The sequence below is a fragment of the Macaca fascicularis genome, chromosome 3, assembly GCF_037993035.2.
Source record: "Macaca fascicularis isolate 582-1 chromosome 3, T2T-MFA8v1.1".
Classification (NCBI taxonomy): domain Eukaryota; kingdom Metazoa; phylum Chordata; class Mammalia; order Primates; family Cercopithecidae; genus Macaca; species Macaca fascicularis.
The window spans coordinates 183,224,093-183,248,312 of record NC_088377.1 but is presented as its reverse complement, the minus strand read 5'-3'; the positions used below and the strand labels follow the sequence as shown (position 1 = coordinate 183,248,312).

Sequence of the window (24,220 nt, the reverse complement as noted above, 5' to 3'; positions counted from 1 at the left end):
CCCAGGTGGCAAAGGGCATTGTGCAACCTTCTCTCCCTCCGCACCCAGTATTCACAAATATTGTTTTTTTAATGACTCCCCACAGGAAAGAACACATATTCATGTTTCCCTTTCTTCTTGTGTCCCTCCCCATCAAATGCTCTCACTGAATCATTCTAACATCAGTAACGACAACAAAAATACACTACAAGATGAGGTAAATTCAGGGTACAAACTAGCAAAATTCTTGAAAATAATTAACATGTCACTAACTCCTTACAGCTTACTGGATAATTTGCATTTACGACCTTATATACAATGAAGAGGTAAAACACTGAACCCACAGTAACCTCTGGATAACAAAATAATAAGAGGTTCCTCATAGTAACCTGGGCATTGTCACTGACCCTCCCCCTGGACTGTGCTGACCCCTAGTTCAACTTGCACAGGGCCCTAGGAAGGCAGCGTCCAGCCTCTCCGGACTGTGGTCCCCCCGGCCCCCGCTTTCAATGCTTTCCTTTAGTAGACTAATTACCTTGTACCTCCAATCTCTCCTACAAACTCAGCCTGTGGATTTTTCTGCACAAGCCCTCTATGCTTCTGTAAAGGCTGCAATCCCATCTCTATATCCTGCCCATTTCCAGGCTCCTCCTCTACCATGAAGGACAGGTCTCCGAAAGGCAACAGGCTCCTCTGGGTCATTAGGAAAGAACACCACCCTTGCCACAGCTCGGCCACACTGATTTCCGTGGACCTACCTGAAAAGACAATAGCCCCGAATATGCACAAGAATATGGGGTAGCACCTTAGATCATTTTTTCCCCTAAGTTCTTTGTTGCTAGAAATAAAATTCTGATCACTAGCTTGTGATTAAATATATTATTAAAGATTTCAGCTCTTCTGAGTTTATTAATTCTGATTAATCAGAATGCTATTCAAAATCAAAAGATTTTGTGATTGTTAATTCCCTGAATTTAATGTGCCAAATGGAATATCCTGTCAATGCCACCTGTGAGAGAGCCAGAATATGTACCAATTTTGATATTACAAAAGAAAATCTCATTATAATCACACTTAAAACTTTGAGCCAGGCACGGTGGCTCACGCCTGTAATCCCAGCACTGTGGGATGCCGAGGTGGGTGGATCACCTGAGGTAGGGAGTTCGAGACCAGCTTGACCAACATGGTGATACCTTGTCTCTACTAAAAATACAAAATTATCCAGGCGTGGTGGCACATGCCTATAATTCCAGCTACTTGGGAGGCTAAGGCAGGAGAATCGCTTGAAGCCAGGAAGCAGAGGTTGCAATGAGCCGAGATCATGCCATTGAACTCCAGCCTGGGCAACAAGAGTGAAACTGTCTCAAAAAACAATTCATACTTAACTTTGTTTAATATCAAAAACGGTGTTAACCATCTTGATCTTGCTATCTGAACCTGACTATTCCTAAAAATCAAACACATCCTCAAAGAAAAAAGATTTCTCCCATTGAGATAGTCTGATGATCTATAGCAAGCTCTGAAAACTATCTCAACAAAGAAATTCCAAAAATGTTTCAGTAATGTCAGCATTGTCAGAATAAAAGACAAAACATAACATAGAGCAACTACCTTGTACCAAGTACTATGGCAGTTGTTTTCATAAACCTTTAATCTTTGTAACAACCTTGCAAGGTAGGCATTATTAGGTAACAGAAAATATTCTCATTTTACAGATCAGGAAGCCAAGACTCAGAGAAGGAAAGTGACGTGCCCAAAACCACAGAGTTACTAAGTGGTAGTGTCAGAGGTGTTTGAACCAGAGTGACTCCATCTTGAGTAGGGGCTGTGTAAAAAGAGGCTGAGACCTACTGGGCTGCATTTCTAGAAGTTTGGGCATTCTAGTCACAGGATGAGATAGGAGGGTGGCATACAATACAGCTCATAAAGACCTTGTTGATAAAATAGCCTGCAGTAAAGACAGGGACCAAAATCCACCAAAACCAAGATGGTGATGAGAGTGACCTCTGGTGTCCTCACTGCTCATTATATGTTCATTAGAATACATTAGCATGCTAAAAGACACTCCTACCAGCACCATGACAGTTTACAAATGCCATGGCAACATCTGGAAGTTACGCTATATGGTCTAAAAAGGGGAGGAACCCTCAGTTCTGGGAATTGCCCATCCTTTTCTGAAAAAACTCATGAATAATCCACCCCCTGTATAGCATATAAGCAAGAAGTAACAAGTATAAGCACCTGAGTGGTCCATGCTGCTGCTCTGCCTACGGAGTAGTCATCCTTTTATTCTTCTACTTTCTTTTTTTTTTTTTTTTCCTCGAGGCAAAGTATCGCTCTGTCCCCCAGGCTGGAGTGCAGTGATGCTGTCTCCACTCACTGAAACCTCCGTCTCTCAGGTTCAGGTGATTCTCCTGCATCAGCCTCCCGAGTAGCTGGGATTACAGGTGCACACCACTACACCCAGCTAATTTTTATATTGGTTTCACCATGTTGGCCAGGCCAGTCTTGAGCTGAACTCGTGACCTCGTGATCCACCTGCCTTGGCCTCCCAAAGTGCTGGGATTACAGGTGTGAGTCACTGTGCCTGGCCTACTATCTTAATAAACTTGCTTTCACTTTACTCTATGGAGTCGCCATGAATTCTTTCTTGTGCAAGATCTAAGAACCCTCTCTTAGGGTCTGGATCAGGACCCCTTTCTGCTAACAGCAGAGTCGGAATTCAGACCCATGCCAGGCTGTCCCTAAGCAGATGCTTTCTCTTCTAAACTTCAGACAATACTCAATGGGCAATTACTCATTTAGTTGTATGTTTTATAGCACATTTTTTAAATTGCATAGTCTCATCTAATATAAATTTTTCAATTTATATTCACATAATTTTTTTAAAAGGTCAGGTGCAATAATGCTTCTGAAGGTAGTTGTTGAAACAAGCTCATTTAACACGAAGTGCTGCCTATGGCACACAAATAGATTTGGTCCTGCCCTGAAGAAGCTTAGGATCAAGTGGCAAAGAAGAACAGCTCTTGGTAAATATTGGTGGCATAGTAAAACGTGTTTCTTGATAAATAATATGCCAGGCACTGTGCTGGGTGTCTTGGACTGCTTGTGAATAAGCCCAACATTCCCTGTCCTAGTGAAGTTTATAGTTTAGTAGGGAACAATGACAATTCACCAGGCAATTATGATGCAATTTCACTTTTAGGTAATCCATAAAAGGGGCAAATAATGCGGGCATCTAACCTAGTTTTGACAGAATTAGAGGCTTTTTACAGGATATGACATTGAAGCCGAGATCTAGGGAAAAAATAAAAAGTAGCCAGGCAAAAATAGGGAGTAGAATCTAGGCAAGAGAAATAGCATGTCAAAGCCTGCAAGTGCTAGAACGTGGCCAATTTAGGAAAGAGAAAGTAGTTCGGGACAGCTGGAGGCCACACGCCATGGGAGAAGCCAGGTAAAGGCCAGGTCACCATGGACATTTTCAGCTATTTAAGTAATCTGGATTTCTCCTAAGGGCCATAAGGAGTCATTAATGGGTTTTAAGAGAATGGATGTGACCAGGTTTACATTTTGAAGGGATTACTTCTGGCTGCAGTGTGTGAAGAAGGCATTGGTCAGAGGTAAGACTGAATCTAGTGAAACCTCAGAGGCTCCCTCAGTGATAGTCAGTGATGATGACTGGAACTAGGATTGTGGCAGCGGGGACACAGAAAAGAGGACAGATTCAGCAGATATTCAGGAGGTAAACTTGAGGGATGGCTGGCGGGAATTAAAGAAAAGATGAGGGGTCAAAGATAGCGTCCACATCTTGCATTAAGCAATTGGTAGAAGACAGTACCATTCACAGAGATGGAATGAAGTAGAAAAGTGCAGGTGAGAGGGAGAAAACTTAGCTTAGTTCTGGGTCTGTCTATCCGAGATGGGGTGAGAACCCAGGTGGAGGTGTCTAGGTGACAGCTGGAAATGCAAGTCTTAAGTTCTGTATAGCAATCTTAGCTACCTGCTAATAGAAGGAATGAGACTGGACATGATGATCTTTACGAGTAGGGTGAAAAGTAGGAGGAAGAGATACCCTGATCATGGACAGTTGACAGAGAACACCAAATGAATCCCAAAATCACCCTGTACTTCATTTGAAAGTCAAAGGAAAAATCAGGTAGATAACTGAGGAAAAAGTTTTCCTTATCTTCCACCATTCCCCCTTGATGCTGCTTCTGCTCTTGGCAAACTGCATGTTAAGAGACACAACAAACTACATCTTCAAGGATTTGATCATTTTATCCCTTCCTTTTTAAAAAAAAGCCAAGCACAATACAACCCACCACACAAAAACTGCTTTACTTATCTTCCTTCCTAGATTATAAACTTCTTGAAATCATGGATAATTCACCATTTTCTCATCCACAGCCCACGGCACACTCTCGTAGACACAGGGTACTTGGTAAATACTTGTTTAATAAATAAGTGGCAAATGTTTGAACAGGAGAGATTGACTCACTGTGCTCAGACAGGCATGCTTTGTCCTGCAGGAGAAACTGAAGGTTATTCTTCGTATGAGGATTTGGCATTCTGAAAGCACAGATGAGTGGGGATGGTTCTCCAGTGTGATGATCACCAAAGGGCAAGGGTAAGAGTCATTATGGTGTAGTACAGCATGAAAAACGAAAAAATTCCAAGTGCACAAAAACGTTACCAGATCAAGAAGCTCCCAGGGTGTGTGGGTGTGCAGAGTGTAATGGAAGGAGTACTCTCTAAAGAGGCTAAGCGGAGAGTTCCTTTTGACACACCAAGAAGCACCACAAGAACTGGTTCTGTAGCTAGAAGAACTCTGAGTGTGGTCATCAGAAAATTCCAGATTACTAATGAGTCAAGAATCTGAATGTGAACTGAAGACCTCATTTCCAAGCCAACCAAGACACTACATAAATTCTAAGCCCATGTTTTTTCCACTACACCACGCTGTCTTCTGAGAACTGAAGTTAAATACAATTTAAAAGAGGTGCTACAAAACGTAGTCATATCAAAAAGGGTCCCTGCAGATCTGCTCAGTATTAAAATGCAGGTTCTTTGACAAAAAGAAATTAGAAGGCTCCGGATTAGAAAATGAAAAAAAAATCTGCTGATGTCACTCTGCCTGAGGCTTGAAAAGAATAAGAACATGCCTGCTACTATAGATAATGGGATGCTCTCAACTTATTCCAAGCCATAAATATTTTATTTATTACTTTAGGACTGCAAAATACGGTAAGTTGTTATTCCAATAGCAACTTTACATGGAGAGAAAAACCACATCGATCCACCCTATTTCCCAAAAAGAATATTTCCCACTACAGTCTAGAGGCAAATTGTACAGCAATTTCTACCACCAGCTTTTTCCTTGGTGCATGCAAACACAGTCTTTGCTTTAAACAAAATAGATTTCAAGTTTAGATGTTTATAACAATCACTTCAAGTTATCCAGGCTTCCTAGAATAATTAATCATGATATTGCCAGTGGCTGTGCCCATGGTTGCCCATGGAGCAATAGGAATGAAAGAAATGGAAGCAAAGACAAAAATGAATCTTAAAAGTGCGTGCAGAAGGAGACAGCTTTTCTAAACTATACATGGCATGGCCCTCCCCATATCCCGGACTCCCTACCCAAACAGATAATGGCTGCACTGAACCTTTGTCATATATGGGAAAATAGTGACCAGCCCTGCCTTTCTGACAGAAAGACAGCTGATCAAGCAGGAGGAAATGCATCTTGCTAAGGAAGAATGCTTGATCTTTTGGGCCGACAGAATCTCCATTTGGATAGAAGGTACTCAGTGTAACAGGTCAGAAAACCAAGGGAACAATGAAAATGTTAATGATTTTTAAAAGGATTTTAGGGCCTACCGGTCTGGTCTTCCCCATTTAACCAAAGAAGGTTATCTCTTCTTGTTCTCTAAACCGCACTATCATGTACTACCTGCTACCAAAGAAACATCTCTCCCAAGCCCAATGCAACAAAGAAGTTTCCTAATGTAACGAAAGCATAAAGGAAGAAATCCTATTGATAACCATGTATTAAGTGGTGACTGTCTTCATTTCAATGCCCCTTAGAGTGCTTAGAAGATGTCAGTGAAAATAAGGGCCACAGAGGCAATCACATTAAAATTTCAACATCTGCATTGCTGATGGCGAAATTTAGCAAAAGAAAAACAGCTAAAAATTCTACTATCAAATGCAAAGGACAAATGTACAGCACTGCCTCCTATACTAGTAAAAAGTATACCAACTTGCGTTCAGGAATTTTTAGGTCAAATGTGTGAACCCAAAATATCTGAGACAGGTTTCAGTCAATTTGTTTATTTTGCCAAGGTTAAGGACACAGCCATGACACAGCTTCAAGAGGTCCTGAGGACTTATGCCCCAAATGGTCGGGGTACAGCTTGCCTTTATACATTTTAGGGAGACATAAATTAGTAGCCATACATTTAGGGAAACATTTTAGGGAGACTGAGTGTCAGGCCTCTGAGCCCAAGCTAAGCCATTGTATCCCCTGTGACCTGCACGTATATATACATCCAGATGGTCCAAAGCAAGTGAAGAATCACAAAAGAAGTGAAAATGGCCGGTCCCTGCCTTAAATGATGACGTTCCACCACAAAAGAAGTGAAAATAGCTGGTCCCTGCCTTAACTGATGACATTACCTTGTGAAATTCCTTCTCCTGGCTCATCCTGGCTCAAAAGCTCCCCCACTGAGCACCTTGCGACCCCCCTCCCCTGCCCACCAGAGAACAACCCCCTTTGACTGTAATTTTCCACTACCCACCCCTATCTGCCTTGGCTGACTCTCTTTTCAGACTCAGCCCACCTGCACCCAGGTGATTAAAAAGCTTTATTGCTCACACAAAGCCTGTTTGGTGGTCTCTTCACACGGACACGTGTGAAATTTGATGCCGTGACTCAGATCGGGGGACCTCCCTTGGGAGATCCCGTCCTCCTGCTCTTTGCTCCATGAGAAAGATCCACTTACGACCTCGGGTCCTCAGACCACCAACCCAAGGAACATCTCACCAATTTTAAATCAGGTAAGCGGCCTCTTTTTATTCTCTTCTCCAACTTCTCTCACTGTCCCTCAACCTCTTTCTCCTTTCAATCTTGGCGCCATCTTTCAATCTCTCCCTTCTCTTAATTTCATTTCCTTTCCTTTTCTGGCAGAGACAGGAGACATGTTTTACCCGTGAACCCAAAACTCCGTCACTGATCACGGACTCGGGAAGACAGTCTTCCCTTGGTTTTTAATCATATGGGGACGCCTGCTTGATTATTCACCCATGTTTCAGAGGTGTCTGATCACGCGGGGACGCCTACCTTCATCCTTCACCCTTAGCAGCAAGCACCGCTTTGCTGGGGGGCAAGCACTCCCCACCCCGTCTCTCCGTGTCTCCACCCTCTTTTCTCTGGACTTGCCTCCTTCACTATGGGCAGCCTTCCACCCTCCATTCCTCCTTCTTCTCCCTTAGTGTTCTCAAGAACTTAAAACGTCTTCAACTCACACCTGACCTAAAACCTAAACGCCTTTTCTTCTGCAATGCCACCTGACCCCAATACAAACTCGACGATCGTTCCAAATAGCCAGAAAACGGCACTTTTGATTTCTCCATCCCACAAGATCTAGATAATTCTTGTCGTAAAACAGGCAAACGATCTGAGGTGCCTGATGTCCAGGCATTCTTTTACACATCGGTCCCTCCCTAGTCTCTGTTCCCAATGCAACTCGTCCCAAATCTTCCTTCCTTCCCTCCCACCTGTCCCCTCAGTCCCAACCCCAAGTGTTGCTGAGTCTTTCCAATCTTCTTTTCTTATGGACCCATCTGACCTCTCCCCTCCTCCCCAGGCTGCTCCTCACCAGGCCGAGCCAGGTCCCAATTCTTCCTCAGCATCCGCTCCCCGGCCCTGTAATCTTTCTATCACCTCCCCTCCTCACACCTGGTCTGGCTTACAGTTTTGTTCCACGACTAGCCCTCCCCCACCTGCCCAGCAATTTCCTCTTAAAAAGGTGGCTGGAGCTAAAGGCATAGTCAAAGTTAATGCTCCTTTTTATTTATCCAACCTCTCCCAAATCAGTTAGTATTTAGACTCTTTTTCAACCAATATAAAAAACCCAGCCCAGTTAATGGCCCATTTGGCAACAACCCTTAGACGCTTTACAGCCCTAGACCATGAAAGGTCAGAAGGCCGTCTTATTCTCAATACACATTTTATTACCCAATCCGCTCCCGACATTAAATAAAACTCCAAAAATTAAATTCCAGCCCTCAAACCCCACAACAGGACTTAATTAACCTCACCTTCAAGGTGTACAATAATAGAGTAGAGGCAGCCAAGTAGCAACGTATTTCTGAATTGCAATTCCTTGCCTCCACTGTGAGAGAAACCCCAGCCACATCTCCAGCATACAAGAACTTCCAAATGCCTAAACTGCAGCAACCAGGCGTTCCTCCAGGACCACCTCCCCCAGGAACTTGCTTCAAGTGCCGGAAATCTGGCCACTGGGCCAATGAATGCCCGCAGCCTGGGATTCCTCCTAAGGCATGTCCCATCTGTGCGGGACACCACTGGAAATTGGACTGTCCAACTGGCCCAAGGCTCTGAATGACTCCTTCCCAGATCTTCTCAACTTAGTGGCTGAAGACTGACACTGCCCAATTGAAAGGACACAAAGATACAAAAATGCGTACCCTCCCTTCCCCCCCCACCCATGTTGCTAAACTCTTTGTTCTGCTTTCTAATCTCTGCACGTACCAGAGGTTTCGTAAGTTCTGTAAGTACATGTTTTTCTTTCTGAGGCCAGGTCACAAGGAATGTTTAAGTAAGATAGCCAGGTCACAAGGTGTGTTTAAGCAAGATAGCCATAAACTGGTTGTGCAACCTGACGCAATATAATTAACTGCCTTTGTGTAAAACTGCTCTTCTGCCTCAAGGGTTGTACTGAAATATCAGAAATGGCGGGAACCAATCATAGTTTGCCAAATCGCTTTGTTCAAACTCCAGCCAATCATACCTCTAATTTGTATAATGATTCTATGCCTACTTTCCTTAGACTATATAACATTGTTCGGAGCTCAGTGGGGGAGCTCTCCTGCCCGTCTCGTTTCACGAGCGAGGGAGAGTTCCAGGTTCGAACCTGTAATAAAGATCCTTGCTGCTTAGCTTTGACTCTAGACTCTGGTGGTCTTCTTTGGGGAATAAACGGTCTGGGCATAACAGAATCACCTCGGAAGCCTCCTAGACTATCACAGGTGCTTCGGATAACTCTTATAGTGGAGGGTAAGTCTGTCTCCTTCTTAATCAATACAGAGGCTAACCACTTCACATTACTCTCTTTTCAAGGGCGTGTTTCCCTTGCCCCCATAACTGTTGTGAGTATTGATGGCCAAGCTTCAAAACCCCTTAAAACTCCCCAACTCTGGTGCCAACTTGGACATCATTCTTTTATGCACTCTTTTTAGTTATCCTCACCTGCCCAGTTCCCTTATTAGGTGTAGGCATTTTAACTAAATTATCTGCCTCCCGGACTATTCCTAGACTACAGCCACACCTCATTGCCACCCTTTTTCCCAGTTCAAAGCCTCCTTCACATCCTACTCTTGTATCTCCCCACCTTAATCTACAAGTATAGGACACCTCCACTCCCTCCTTGGCAACTGATCATGCACCCCTTACCATCCCATTAAAACCTAATCACCCTTACCCTGCTCAATGCCAATATCCCATCTCACAGCTCGCGTTAAAAGGATTAAAGCCTGTTACCACTTGCCTGTTACAGCATGGCCTTTTAAAGCCTATAAACTCATCCTGAGTCACCTGTTCTGTAACTGCCCTTCCCGCCAAACTACTCACCCACCACTCGGGCTGGTACCCCTGGTCTCTTTAAAATAGCAGATCGAAATTAGCTTAGACGGTGCAGTCCAACCCTAGACAACAGGAGAACAACACAGCAGTAGGGGCTACCTGTGTCAGGAATAAGAACCCCTTCTCCATTGTTCAGGTGTGCTCTCACCATTGCTCCATCCGCGAATCACACCCTTTTATAGAAGTAAAAATTGCCTTGCTGAGAAAATTAAATTTATATTCCAATGCTATTTGGTGGCACCGAAAATTTATTTATAATATTTTTGGTTTACAAATGGCTCCTCTGAATGAATTTCTTTAGTTAGTGGTATATTTAACAAAGCAAGGATAAATATTTAATATAAATACAAAGCAAGCCAACAGCATTTTTGTTCCAAGAAGTGGGGAGGCATTAAGGAAAGAAGGGAGAAGTCAAGTTCATAGTTAGCAAGTTCATTGTTCAATTCAGCATTTAAATTGACAAAATACCTATTCCAAGGAATGAGGAATGAACCAACACAGGGCTGCAGCATCTTGTGTCTCAGTAAAGTCAATCCTCCCAGCAGCCTTTTGCCAAAACATGTTTTACCTCATTACATGAGATTGTGATTCACCCCAGAGATATGAATTTGCCCACTGTTTAACCATGGCTTCCAAATATTTACAGCAATTTTCAGGTCTAAAATCCCTGTTTTGACTATTGTTATTTTTATTTTTTGTGAAAGTTTGAAAGCCCTACAAACAGCCAGGCCAAAAAAAAAAAAAAAAAGCCTTTGTAAAAGGCATCTAAGCCCAATTTCCATTTCCTGGAAATCTAAATTTTTCAGATTGGAAGAGTCCTTAGAAATTATCTAGTCCAATGCTTGTCAACCTCTCCGCACACCCTGAAACCCCTGAAACAAATATATGACAATATCCCATTAGTAACAAAGTTCAATACAGCAATGATTCTCATTTGGGCACACACACAGAGCACATGTAATTCTATAAGCTCAGGTCTCTAAGTGCCAAGTGATTCTGGTTTGTTCACTTCAGCAGGATACTGTCATTTCCTTAGAGCTCCCAGAAAATAACTAATTGACCTAGTCTGTAAAAGCATCTGGCCTGGTGATTTGCCCACTGAGACAGAAGTTACTAAAAGGCTTAGTCCTAGAACTGAAGTCTCCTCCTTCTCAACATGGCATTTTCCCCAATACTCTGCTTTTCTTCTGTTCTCTACAGACATTCTCAAATGACAAAAATGCAATCAAGAAACCTCTGTCCACTGTTTCGCCATATGTACTGGCAAATGCCACATTTACGGTCACCTCAATTTATGATTTATCACTATAGTGATTACTACTATTATTCTTTCATTCTAGTGGGTTTAGGAAAAAGCCCAGCTAAACCTAACCCTACTTGAATTCATTAATTCAAGAACACTTAGTAGCCAAAGACTCCACCTCTGCCCTGCATGGGAAGGCCTCACCTAAAATAACCTCAAGAACCTAATAACTTTACCTAAAATAACAGCTAAAGGCTGCAGTGAAGTTCCAGTTTGGTACCTATTCTTTCTCACTCCCTGAAATAACAGTATAGAAATCCCAAAACCACATCTTCCCTTCTTATCAAATCCCAACCACTGTACTCTACACTTCTATGCACTCAGGTGGAACAAGCTACTACTTGTGAATACTTCAAGTACCTTCTAATTTCTCGGATTTTCTCCACACAGTTTGTTCCCTCTCCAGTTCGGGATGGGAAATGACTTAATGAAAAATGGCATCACCTGGAGGCTTATCTCACATAACTAAGCTAATCATTTTGGTCTGTTGTGTAGAATTTTTCATTAACCAGAGGATGGTTCTGCAGTTTATCCCCTCATTCTATTGACCAAGAGAAATGGAAGTGGAGGAAGCCTGTCTTCATAGCTCACTTTTTCTCCTGTTAGAACATGAAATTTTTCTATTTTCACTCTCTTATCCTAGCCTCGGGTCTCCATAAGATATCAATTTCTGTTCCTAATATTCACAGGAGCCCATGTTAGTCAGCTGAGTTCCGTGGGCACTGGGGAAAAAGTTCTGCCTCTGACTGGCTATGTTTATGCTGAAGTCCAGACTGTACCACCATTAGGCAAAGCTCTGGCTACCACTAATGGGCATCCTTCTCTGAGCTTCTACCACCGGCCATTTTTTCAAGGATTTCTACCCCTAATTCTCATAAGCACTGACATTCTTTTACGATCCAGTCACTTCTTCCATTTTTCTGCTCTTTTTTCATTTATTTGCTTCCATCCAACACTCCAATTTAAATACTTTATGCCATATACTGATCTTCCATATACTGCATAACATTATCTTTACTAGGCAACCAAATTACTAGTTCTTTCTGTGCCATTGGCCATTATATATTTGCATATACAATTATAAACAAATATATATATTGAGACTCAATTTCATACAAGGTACTCAAATCTATTTACATTAAAAAAAAAAGGGAGAGAAAACAGATTGCACAGAGATCTTGACAGCTACTTCAGAAGAAAGAATAGGATGAGAGAGTCCCTGTGTCCCTATGTCCCTCTGCCTCACAAGTTGTTCTCTATAAATAGCGTGCATGAAATGATATTTACTTTGGGTTCCGGGATACATGACAGATCTGGACAATGTCCGGCCTATAAACACATAAAGTTAGCAGCTACTACTGTCAGTCTTTTTGCTGTTCTGGGATATGAAATGTTTGAGATGTCAGTTACTACCTACAGAGGGGCTAGTTTTAGCATCAGCTGGATTATTCTCTCTGTAACGCTTGGAACATCGAAAACCACTGATATAAAACTCCCTTAAAAGTATGTGAAATCAACAAAACAGAATATAAATTACATATACTGGCTGCCCATCTCAGCCCACCACTCCCAAGACAGAGGGGAGGAAGCAAAATAAATATATAGATTTTTTTTTTAAAGAAGAAATCTGTTTTCTGGATAATCTAACAAAAGAGTTGAAAGAAATATAATTAAACTTCATTGTACTTAAAATAAAAATTTAAAAAGGTTCCCCTATTTCCTATCAAATCTGGGCTGACAGGCATGTTATTTAATTGCCCATAAATGAGCTTCTTTAAATAGCACCTATTAATACCCCAATTTCAGTATCAGCCTGTGCACAGAGAGAAAAAGATAAACTCTGAAATGGCTAAAAAGCAAAACAAACTGCTTTCTTAAAATGTCAGCAGAATCTGAAATGATGAAAAGCCATGAGGGGGAACAAAACCTTCCTACCTTCAGCTGTGGATGAAGCAGCCAGGCCTCAGACCACTGACTGCAAAGTCAGAGTCTAATCTGAACTGATGTCAAGGTAAGACATCTGCTTTGTCAGAAACACCAGAGACACTGAAAAATGGAGCACAAACCATTATTGAAACCATAATCTGCACCAAAAGCAAATCTATGAGTCTAGTCAACGGGGGCTCATGCATAATTTACCCCTGGCATCCAACACATTTCCCCCCTGGATAGCCCGCCAGGGTCTCAAACTCAATGTATCTAAAACAGAATATAGTATCTCCTCCTTACACCAATTCTCTGGCAACTTTCTTATTTCTATATCACCAATTATCCTAGTCTTGAAGCCAAAAAAAATCATTTCTACTGCCTTCCTCTCCTTCAATCACATGCCCAGTCAACTACCTAGTAATAATAACAACTAGCATCTTTTTAGGGCTAACTGTAAGCTGAGCACAGTACCAGGCACTTGACATACCTATTTACTCCTTGCAACTAACCTGCCAAACAGGTGTAATTATTCCCATTACGCTTATAAGGAAACTGAGGTTCAGAGGTTCAGGTGGTAAAGTAACTTGATAAAGGCTACATAGCTAGTAAGCAGCAAAACCCAAACCAGAGACACCCCCTGTCTTTGGCACCCATGCTCATGTATTATTCACACTATCACAATCTCATATCCACCCATAAGTTCTTCCATCCCTAATGCCATCGTTCTGGTTTAGGCCTTTATTACTTTTTGTGTAAACGTTCAGACTTTTTTCCTTCAAATGTATCCTGCACAGGTGTGCTGCATTAAACTTCTTGACTGCTACCTTGTTCATGACATTCTCTTCCCCTTAAAAATGTTCACTGTTCCCCAAATAGTACAGACTTCCTATATCCAAAGCCTTCCATCAACTGGATTTTCCCCCATCCTCCTGAAAACATGCGACTTTACAGTCAAGTCTAATTCTTTGCCACTCTCCAAAAATATGGAGTGAATTCCCATTTTCTGCTTATAATTAAGTAATCAATATCACCTAGAACACTGTCCAACTCATTCTGCAGGGCTCAACTCAAATGGTATCTTTGTAAAGATGCTTTCTCTGAGAGGAGGGAAACGACTAAAGAAGAAGAAAAGAAGTGTTATTTCTGTTTGAAAGCTTTCTTTTTGTCAGGCATTGTTCTAAAAAAAATCTGCATGACCAGTGAAATGGGTACAACTATTATCTCCAGTTTACAGATAGAGAATTGAAGCATAGAGCAGTTAAGTAACTATCCAGGGTCGCTTTGCTATATTGGGCTCTAGAGGCCCCTTTCTTAACCATTTTACTCTGGTGAACTCTAAGAAGTGATCCTTCTTAACTTTCATGGATGGGTCAAGCTGATCACATCGGAATCTACTGATCAATCTTAGTATCACCAAAAACAGGACACCTAGACAATACATGCCTCTTAAAGTTATACAAGTAAGCAATTCACCACAGGCCTATAAGCATCCTTGCCAAATAAACTGCACTGGAATCTAATTATGGCTCCCCTCAGTGCTTCTCAAACTTTAATGAGCAAACACATCATCTAGGGATCTGGTTAAAAAGCAGATTCTGACTCAGTGGGTCAGGATGGGGCCTAAGAGTCTGTATTTCTAAGAAGCTCCCAGGAGATGCTTATGCTGCGGGACCACACTGTGAATAGCAAAGCTCCAGAATGTGGATCTAATCACCAGCTGACAAGACACAGGAAGGATAGAGGAACAAATTAAGCAACTCATGGCTGGGGCTAGAACACAGTGATGAGGCACTTGCCTCAAGGACAAAATTTAAGGGCGTGCCAAAAAATACAGTAATGGAGATAAATATTTTAATATGTATTTTCCAAAATCAAAATGAATGCACAAAAATTATAATGAATATAGTAACACAATTTTAAATAAAGTCAGGGCCAATATCACTGGTTTTTCTTCTTGCCTCAGGCTCCCATATGGCTCTGCACAGCTACGCAGAAGCTATCTGCCCGGTTGAGGGTATGAAATATTCTACAGGGCAAATGTAGACCTAGTTTCTAAAACATGTAAATATTATCAAAAGAAGGGGAATTGTAGTTCAAGAGACTTAAGAGACAGAAACTCATTTTGATATTCATTTGAACAAAAAGCACTGTAAAACAGACAATGTGGAGACAATAAGAAAAATAGAAACAGATTGAATATTAGATAATATAAAAGAATTATTTTTGTTTTTTCAAGTTCATGATAATCATAACAACACTGTGATTTTTTTTAAAGTCCTTACCTACTGGAGTAAGGTATTGCAGTATTTATGGGTAAAATGATATAATATCTGGGTTTAAACTAGTCCAGTAAAAAAAAAAAAAAAAAGTAGAGGACATAGATGAAACAAAATTAGTGAAATGTTGATATCTGCTATAGCTGAGTAATGTTACTTAGAGATTCATTATACTATTCTCTAATTTTTATATGCTTAAGATTTTCATAATAAAAAGTTTTTTAAATCTTTTTTTTTCTTTAGGCACCCTTAACATTTACTTTGCACCCCTCAAACAGAACATAGCACATAGTTGTGCCTTATATATCTCTAATAAAAATAGGTACTTTTTTTATTTTTTATTTTTATTTTTTTTGAGATAGGGTCTCACTCGGTCATCTAGGCTGGAGTGCAATGGTGCGATCTTGGCTCAATGCAACCTCCACCTCCTGGGTTCAAGCGATTCTGCTGCCTCAGCCTCCCAAGTAGCTGGAATTACAGGTGCCCACCACCATGCCCAGCTAATTTGCTATATTTTTTGTAAGGACACGGCTTCATTATGTTGGCCAGACTGGTCTCGAACTCCTGACCTCGTGATCCGCCTGCCTCAGCCTCCCAAAGTGTTGGGATTACAGGCGTGAGCCACCACTCCTGGCCTAAAATAGGTACTATTTTTAATATGTGCCAGGAGCAGTGATTAGTGTCACAATAATATTGTGACATATTGCACAGGAAAATAAAAGTGAAGTTTAACAGGCTAAATAACTTGCCCAATGTCACACATCCAGAAAGTGGCAAAGGCAAGACTTAAACCCAGACCCCACTGGCTCAGAAGCTCTCACTCTGAAGCACTATGGTATAACAATTTCTCTTATACCAAATGGATTGTATGATAGAAGGTAATCTCAGTTTACAGTTCTTCATCTCTCTCACAGTCCTAAGACACAGTGGCTATTTTGAGAGGTTAGGATCAGGACTATCTGGCTTTGTATGATGGCTCTGATACCAGCTGTGTTACCTTGAGCAAATTACTTCATCTTGCTGCCCCTAACTTTCTTCATCTATATAGGGCTATTAATCTCACATGAGTCTGAGATTAATAACCATCTCACAGAGTTATAAGGAAGGTGAAATGAGTTAATAAATGTAAAGTGCTCAGAATTGTGCTGGGCACATGGCAATTACTGATTAAGTATTAGCTATTATTATCATTATTATTATTATTTTATTTTATTTTTGAGACGGAGTCCTGCTCTGTTGCCCAGGCTGGAGTGCAGTGGCATGATCTCGGCTTACTGCAGCCTCCACCTCCCGGGTTCAAGCAATTCTCCTGCCTCAACCTCCTGAGTAGCTGGGACTACAGGTGCACACCACTACACCCAGCTAATTTCCATATTCTCAGTAGAGACAGGGTTTCACCATGTTGGCCAGGATGGTCTTGATCTCCTGACCTCGTGATCTGCCTGCCTCAGCCTCCCAAAGTGCTGGGATTACAGGTGTGAGCCACCATTATTAGTAGTACATTCTCAATAAAATAGAATGACACTGAACACACCCCTCAGGCAAACTCATAATCATTTATTTTTACTACTTCTAAGAAACTGTTTTTGACCATAGAACTTGAAAGGTGGCTTGTACCAATGCTAAGAAAAGCCAATATACAGTAATCAAAATTAATTTTCCTATGTTTGGAGAAAGAAAGCTCCAATATTAATTAAAACCCTTAAACACAAGGACCAGGACCATTGCTACAGTAACACACTTGCTTTGCAAGCTTAATGTCAAGGAATTTATGGTGTCTGTGGGATTTTAAAATCTCCAGGAAGGTACTAGGATCCTAAGCTGAGAAGCTAGATGCTCCATAGAAATAAATAGGAAGTGCCAGGCATGGTGCCTCACGCCTGTAATCCCAGCACTTTGGGAGGCTGAGGAGGGTGGATCACTTGAGGTTAGGAGTTCAAGACCAGCCTGGCCAACATGGTGAAACCCCATCTCTACTAAAAATACAAAAAAAATTTAGCCGGACATGGTGGCACGCACATGTAGTCCCAGCTACTAGGGAGGCTGAAGCAGAAGAATTGCTTGAACCTGGGAGGTGGAGGCTGCAGTGAGCCAAGATCACGCCAAGATCACACCATTGCACTCTAGCCTGGAAGACAGAGTGAGACTCTGTCTCAAAAAAAAAAAAAAAAAGAAAGAAATGGGATGCCCCTGGGTCATAGGCCAAGGTGGGTAGCAGAACTGGTGTCAGAAGCACTAAGCCAAAGGAGTAAACTGAGAACCATGTGCCAGAACTAAGCAGGAGCTAAGCTATCGTTAACTGCTCAGCCACGGGAGTTAGTTGGGGAGTTGTGCCAAAGCCAAAATGATGGGGAGACAGACCAGAGCTGGGAAGAGCGAGGACAAGGTCCGCAGTGATACAGGAACAATCTGAGCCCAAATCAGATGGAAAAGGCTTCTGACATGGCTTGCTGCTTTTAACCACGTATGGCAGGCCTCTTTTGTAGTTATGTTGGCTCAGTCTTAAAACTATACTTTTCCAAGCTGTCTTGTTACATGTGAAAGGCGAAATAAATAAAAGGCTCAGACCTTAGACCGCCTGGCAGATCCACATCTCCCTTCCCACTGGCGGTCTCTGAAGTCCCTCACAACCCAGTCACCAGCGGCACCTGGTTTTAACTTCCACAGTGCTGAGTATGTATTATATCAAGTGTACTCACAATTACTAGCATTTATTGAACCCTTAAATCTAGCAGATAGGATGCTAACAGCTTTCCAGTTATATCAGTTAATCAATCCTTCAGTGATCCAATGAGATATTGTTATTATCCCCATTGTACAGATGAAGAACCTAAGACACAGGGTCACATTGCTAGGAAGCGTCAGTTCAGTCTGACTCCAGAGACAACTTTTTTACTCCACTGCCTCCTTTCCTATGCTACTTTTTATTAGCAGACTCTTTGCTACTAAAAGGACCAGAAATGAGTGAGAGACTATTGCAGGTAAACTGCTGACATGATGAACCGAACAACCTGGAACATAATCTTCCCCAGGGAAGCTGGAAAGCTTGGTAAAAGCAGTTGAAGAGGAATCAGCAATCCTTAAACTGTCTTTACTTTCAGCAAACAGGGTCATTTTCTCCTCTGCAATTGCTCTTCTCGAGTTGAGAGTAGTCCCTGCTGCTCTTGTCAACTGCTGCAACCTGCTGTGGGGAAATTATGCAGAGGGGAAAAATATCACAGACTTCTTTTTCTTTGAAACTTGTGGGAAGGGAGAAAAAGAAGGGGGTGGAATTCTCAATGGAGAAAAAAATTATAAATACGGTAAAAATGGAATAGAACCTCCAAATATCTGATATCAAAAGACAAACTAAGAGCAGTTATCAAAAGGGGTCAGATAAAAAGAAATTAAAATATGCAATTTTTCACAAATCTGTTACCAAAAAATATTTGTTTTCTATTCATACAAAATGTCAAGAAAAGCAGTATCTGGGCTAGAAAAATATGATGACTCCAAAATCCATATATCATACCTGAAAACAACCATGTGGTGGTGATCCCTTACAGAGTGTGTAGCATGAGAATGGAACATGAGGGACACCAACGTTCAAAGCAGGACGATATCTAAAGGTACCTAAAAGGATATGGGCCAAGAAAATCAAATGTGGCATGAAAAGTATCCCTTTAATTTAACAACTAAGAGGCCATTAATGACCTCATCAAGAGCAGGTTCAATCAAATGATGGGATACAAGCCATTTTACTAAGCTTATTCTCAAATGGAGGTAGGACTGCAAGTGTGAGATACACTTCTGAGGATGGTGTCAACGGAAGATGAGAGCAGGTCACCAAACACATGGGAATGCAGACTTGAGTGAAGATGTATGAGCTAGGAAAGATTCTGACAAACAGAGGAGAGAGAAAGCGAAAGTCTGAGACTAAAGATGTAAGTGAGGAAATGGACAACCAATGGGAGGTGAAAGAACGGGAAGAGTCAGAGGGGCTGACCAGGAGGATGGCTGCCTCAGCCACTGAGACAGAGAGAAAGGATGTCAATATGCACTCTGGGGTAACTGCCCATGTTTTTCATATTCTCTTTGAACTAGGAGTTAGGTTGCTTAAGAATAAGTATAGAGAAGATAGAGTGGGTAAGGAAATTCGTGAGTATTTCAAAATAAAATTTGTAGAAACTGAAAGAGTAACCTATGAATTTAGGGTATAATTTCCTTCCGAAGGACTCAACAGCCTAGTTTGTGAATTCCGAGTGGTCCGTCAATAAGGTTGATATTTGCCCTCTGCACACTCATCCTTTCATTCTCATTTGTTCCATCTTCCATAAGTAAAATGTGTGTCAAGTGTCTTCTATGTACTGGGCCTACAGGACAACACTGAGCAAGACAAACAGCACCCCTGCCTGTAGAGTCTTATGATATAACAGAAGAAATGAACAACAGAAAATCACTAATAGCAATGAACAATATATGAGGAGTTCATAGAACTATGGAGAAAATGTAAGAGGATTGTCTAATCCTGACTAGAGGGGACAAGGAAGGCTTGCTTAAAGAAATAACATTTGAGACTTGGAGGAATGATAGTTGCCTAAGGAAGAAGAGAAAGTCAGAGTGTTCCACGGAGAACAGCATGTGCAGACATTCAAAGAAATCCTGAAACAGAAAGAACATGTCACTTTGGAAGATAGGAAAGGTCCATGTGTTAAAGTATAAAATGTTGCAAGTCCAGAGATGTATACAGGGGCCAAGCACATGTAGAGCTGGTAAGAATATTGTGCTTCGAGTCTCAAAGCAATAGCAATCTGTACTTACAAAGGATTACTCTAGCAACAGTGTCCAAAATAGATTAGAAACCGGCAAAGTAGGTGCCAGAACAGTGAGGAGGCCATTATTAAGGACCCAGGCAAGAGATGATAGTAGTATGGACAAAAGCCATGACAGTGAGGACAGGAAAAAGAAACTCAATACATTAAGAGATGTAGAGGGAGCAAAATCCTTTATAATGTATGACCTGGATGCGGGGAATGAAGGAGGATAAAGGATGATGCATAAATTCCTAGTTTGGGAATTTTTTTTTTTTTTTTTTTGGACACAGAGTCTCTCTCTGTCACCCAGGTAGAGTGTGGAGTGCAATGGTGTGATCTCGGCTCACTGCAGCCTCTGCCTCCTGGGTTCACACAATTCTCCGCCTCAGCCTCCCGAGTAGCTGGGATTACAGGCATGCACCACCACACCCAGCTAATTTTTATATTTTTAGTAGAGATAGGGTTTCGCCATGTTGGCCAGGCTGGTCTCAAACTCCTGACCTTAGTTGATCCACCTGCCTTGGACTCCCAAAATGCTGGGATTACAGGCGTGAGCCACCATGCCTGGCCTAGTTTGGGAAATTGGATGGTGAGTGGTACCAGTTACTGGGAAGGAACAGGTTTGGCAGGAAAGCTTTTTACTTTATTTTTCATCTGTTAAGTTTGAGGCACCCGTGAAGCATCCAAATAGACAAATAAGTAGCTGAATGTATATACAGGTCTGGAATTCAAAAGAGGTCTTTATAGAGACAAAAATCTGGGAGATGGCTTCATATTGCTGGTAACTGAAGACATCATGAGTGATGAGATCATGCAGGAAGAGGATATAAAGTGAGAAGGCCTAGGGCAGAGTTCTAGAGAGCTACTCCTCTAATGCCTGAGTAGAAGGGAAGAGAAGAGTAACAAAGGAGGCCGGGCACGGTGGCTCACGCCTGTAATCCCAGCACTTTGGGAGGCAGAGGCGGGAGGATCACCTGAGGTCGGGAGTTCAAGACCAGCCTGACCAACATGGAGAAACCCTGTCTCTACTAAATACAAAATTAGCCAGGCGTGGTGGCGCATGCCTGTAATCCCAGCTACTCAGGAGGCTGAGGCAGAGGTTGCGGAGAGCTGAGATCATGCCATTGCACTCCAGCCTGGGCAACAAGAGCGAAACTCCGTCTCAAAAAAAAAAAAAAAAAAAGAAAGAAAAAAAAGAAGTAACAAAGGAGAAGAAGAAGAAACAGGCAGAGACAGAGAAGGAAAAACAGGATTTGTGGAGTCAAAAGACAAAAAAGTGAAGCATTTCAAGGAGAGTCAACAGGGTCTAAAGCTGAGTGGATGATATGGTTTGGCTGTGTCCCCACCAAATCTCATCCTGAACTACAGTTTCCGTAATCCCCATGTGTCATGGGAGGGGCCCAACAGGAGGTAATTGAATCATGGGGGTGGTTACCTCCACCCTGTGCTCATGAAAGTGAGTTCTCACAAGATCGGATGATTTTATAAAGGGGCTTTCCCCCTTTTGCTCAGCACTTCTCCTTGCTGTCATCATGTGAAGGAGGATGTGTTTGCTTCCCGTTTTGTCATGACTGTAAGTTTCCTGAGGCCTCCCCAGCATGTGGAACTGTGAGTCAATTAAACCTCTTCCCTTTATCAATTACCCAGTCTCAGGTATCTTTATTAGCAGCATGAGAACAGACTAACACAGTGGTCAAGAGGAATGCAAAATAAAACTGGTGAAGATAATTATAATGAAAATTGGAGAGGATGTGGCATGAGTGGGAGATAGGAAAGCAGAGAGAACCTATTCAAAAAGTTTTATCAGCAGAGTGTGCTGTCATGCACCTATAGTCTCAGCTTCTCAGGAAGCTGAAGTGGGAAGATCACTTGAGCCCAGGATTTTGAGGCTGCAGTGAGTTATGATCGCACCACTGCGCTCCAGCCTGGGTGACAGAGCGAGATCCCATCTCTAAACACAACAAAAACAAAAACAAACCTTTAGTTGTGAAAATGAGAGGAAATGAGAGATTAAAAAGCCCAGGAATGACGTGAAAAATGGAGTTGAGGAACGTATGATGTGTTGGATCAAGGAATCTACGATATAAAAAAGATGAAAAGCAAGGAAGAATGATAGATTGGGAAGAAAACAGAGGCGCCAAGGGACAAGAAATCCTAATAACACTGAAGAGCAGAAGTAATGGAATGAAAAAAACTGGAATAATAGCAGGCCGTAATGACAGAATGGGATACCGAAGTGGAACAGGGGCAAGTGATAAAGTTTAGCATTCAACCAATGAGAAGGGGGTGAAGTTGGAAGAAGGTAGAGTAGTGGGTCAAAGCTGCAGATACAGGAGAAGTCAAGGAAAGTGGGGGTAGGTTGTTAGGTAGGTCATCCATATGGACACTCAGGGTGTCCGGGAAGATAACAGGACTTAGAAAGAAAGTGACATTGATAAGCCAGGCACCAAAGCCTAAGCTGAATGTAACCGAAATCCTAGAAGGCTGGAATATTTATGGTTTTATTAGATAGCCAGATATAAGGCTTGAAGGATGGAAGATGTATAAGATGGAAGATAAATGGTTTGGAACAGCTACTGAAGGGCCAGGAGAATCCCAACATCCTTACACCCCGAACCCATTTGAAAGGACAGAGATGGGAGCAAGATGACGGATAAAAGGCAGGGCTAATGTGCATTGCATCTCCCACCTGGACAGACAGAACAGTGTGTGGAGAATCACACTGTGATCTTTTGTTCCAAGAACCACCACAGGAATGTACCAGGAAAACTGAAAGAATTCACAGATCCTTTGAAAGAAGTGACACACTGTTGCAAATGCTGCAAGACAGACGAAAAACTGTGATTCCCCAAAGTGTGAGGTGGGAAAACCTGCCTCTGAACACACATCCCCACCGGGGAATTTGAAAATCCAGATCATGGGCGAAGGATTTAACCTCACACAGAGCTGGAACGAATGTAGGGAACTGTGTGAAATAAAAAAGTAGAAGCAGCAGCAGGAAGAACCTTGTAGGCACACCCAGTCTCCAGCTCAAGCCCACAGATGCCATCCCTGACTATATCTTGCAGGAGCCACCAACGTTGTGGGCAGACAAGTGTGGAGAGTGTGGCCTGAAAGCCTTGCCTGCTTTCTCAGCGGGGAAGCTTATGACCTGGGGCAGGTCTGAGTTCTGCGCACAGGCTGCCTGGATCTAAACTTGGCACTGTTAGCAGAGCACTCTGGAAGTGAGAACAGCCTCACTAAATGCGTGGGAGCTGGACTAGGTCTTTCACTACCAGCTAGCCCCAACTTCCCTGGTGAACTACACGGCACAACAGAAGCAGCCATAATACCCTCTGGAACATAACCCCACTGGCCTGAGAACCACCTCCACATACCCCACAGTGGCCACAGCAAGCCCTCCCCAAGGACAGTCTTAGCTCAGACCCACCTAACCCTGCCCCCACCTGAAGGTATTTCTCTATGAGCCCTGGTAGCTGAACACAAAATATAGAAACTCTTGGGAGTTTTATGGCTCCACCCATCACCTGAGAAACCAGAATACTTGCCCCAACTTAGGGCAAGTTCAAATCCCACTATTACTACTGCAGTTGGTGTTCTCTTGCAAGTGCCACCTCCTGGCTGAAGGTCAACCAACTCAGGCCATTACCACAACTCATGACAGAGTAACACTGCTACCAGGAAGGAGAAAACAACAGCTAACACCACTGCCTGCAACATCCTGGCTAACCAAACGTCCTGAGTCTATCCATGTGACAACTTCACTACTTGCATAACCAGCATTCAAGAAAGCCAGCACACTAAACCTATCTACAGCCAAGGATCCTCACAGAGTCTACATCATTCACCTGCCACTTCCACCACAGCAGGTGCTGGTACCCATGGCTGACAGACCTGAAGATGGATTACATCATAGGACTCTTTGCAGACATTCCCCAGCACCGGCCCAGAGTCCGCTATCCCTGCTGGGTGGCTAGATCCAGAAGACCAGTAACAATCATTGCACTTTGGTTCCCAGGAAGCCCCATCCCTAGGAGGAGCAGGAGAGCATGAC

General features: G+C 42.4%; 1 protein-coding gene across 19 annotated transcripts in view; it reads right to left on the bottom strand.

The window, feature by feature from the left end:
* AGK (acylglycerol kinase) overlaps nt 1-24,220 on the bottom strand; it is a 140,770-nt gene that overhangs the window by 66,780 nt on the left and 49,770 nt on the right. For 5 of the 19 annotated variants that reach the window (XM_074036154.1, XM_074036153.1, XM_074036161.1 and 2 more), the window contains exon 3: nt 13,104-13,214. The exons of 11 other annotated variants lie outside the window; for them this stretch is intronic. The gene's annotated coding sequence lies outside the window, so the exon portion shown is untranslated. Of the gene's footprint in view, nt 1-7,859; nt 7,923-8,301; nt 8,654-13,103; nt 13,215-24,220 lie in introns of those variants that run through there. 3 more of the 19 variants (XM_074036151.1, XM_074036159.1, XM_074036162.1) reach the window with 2 other exon arrangements.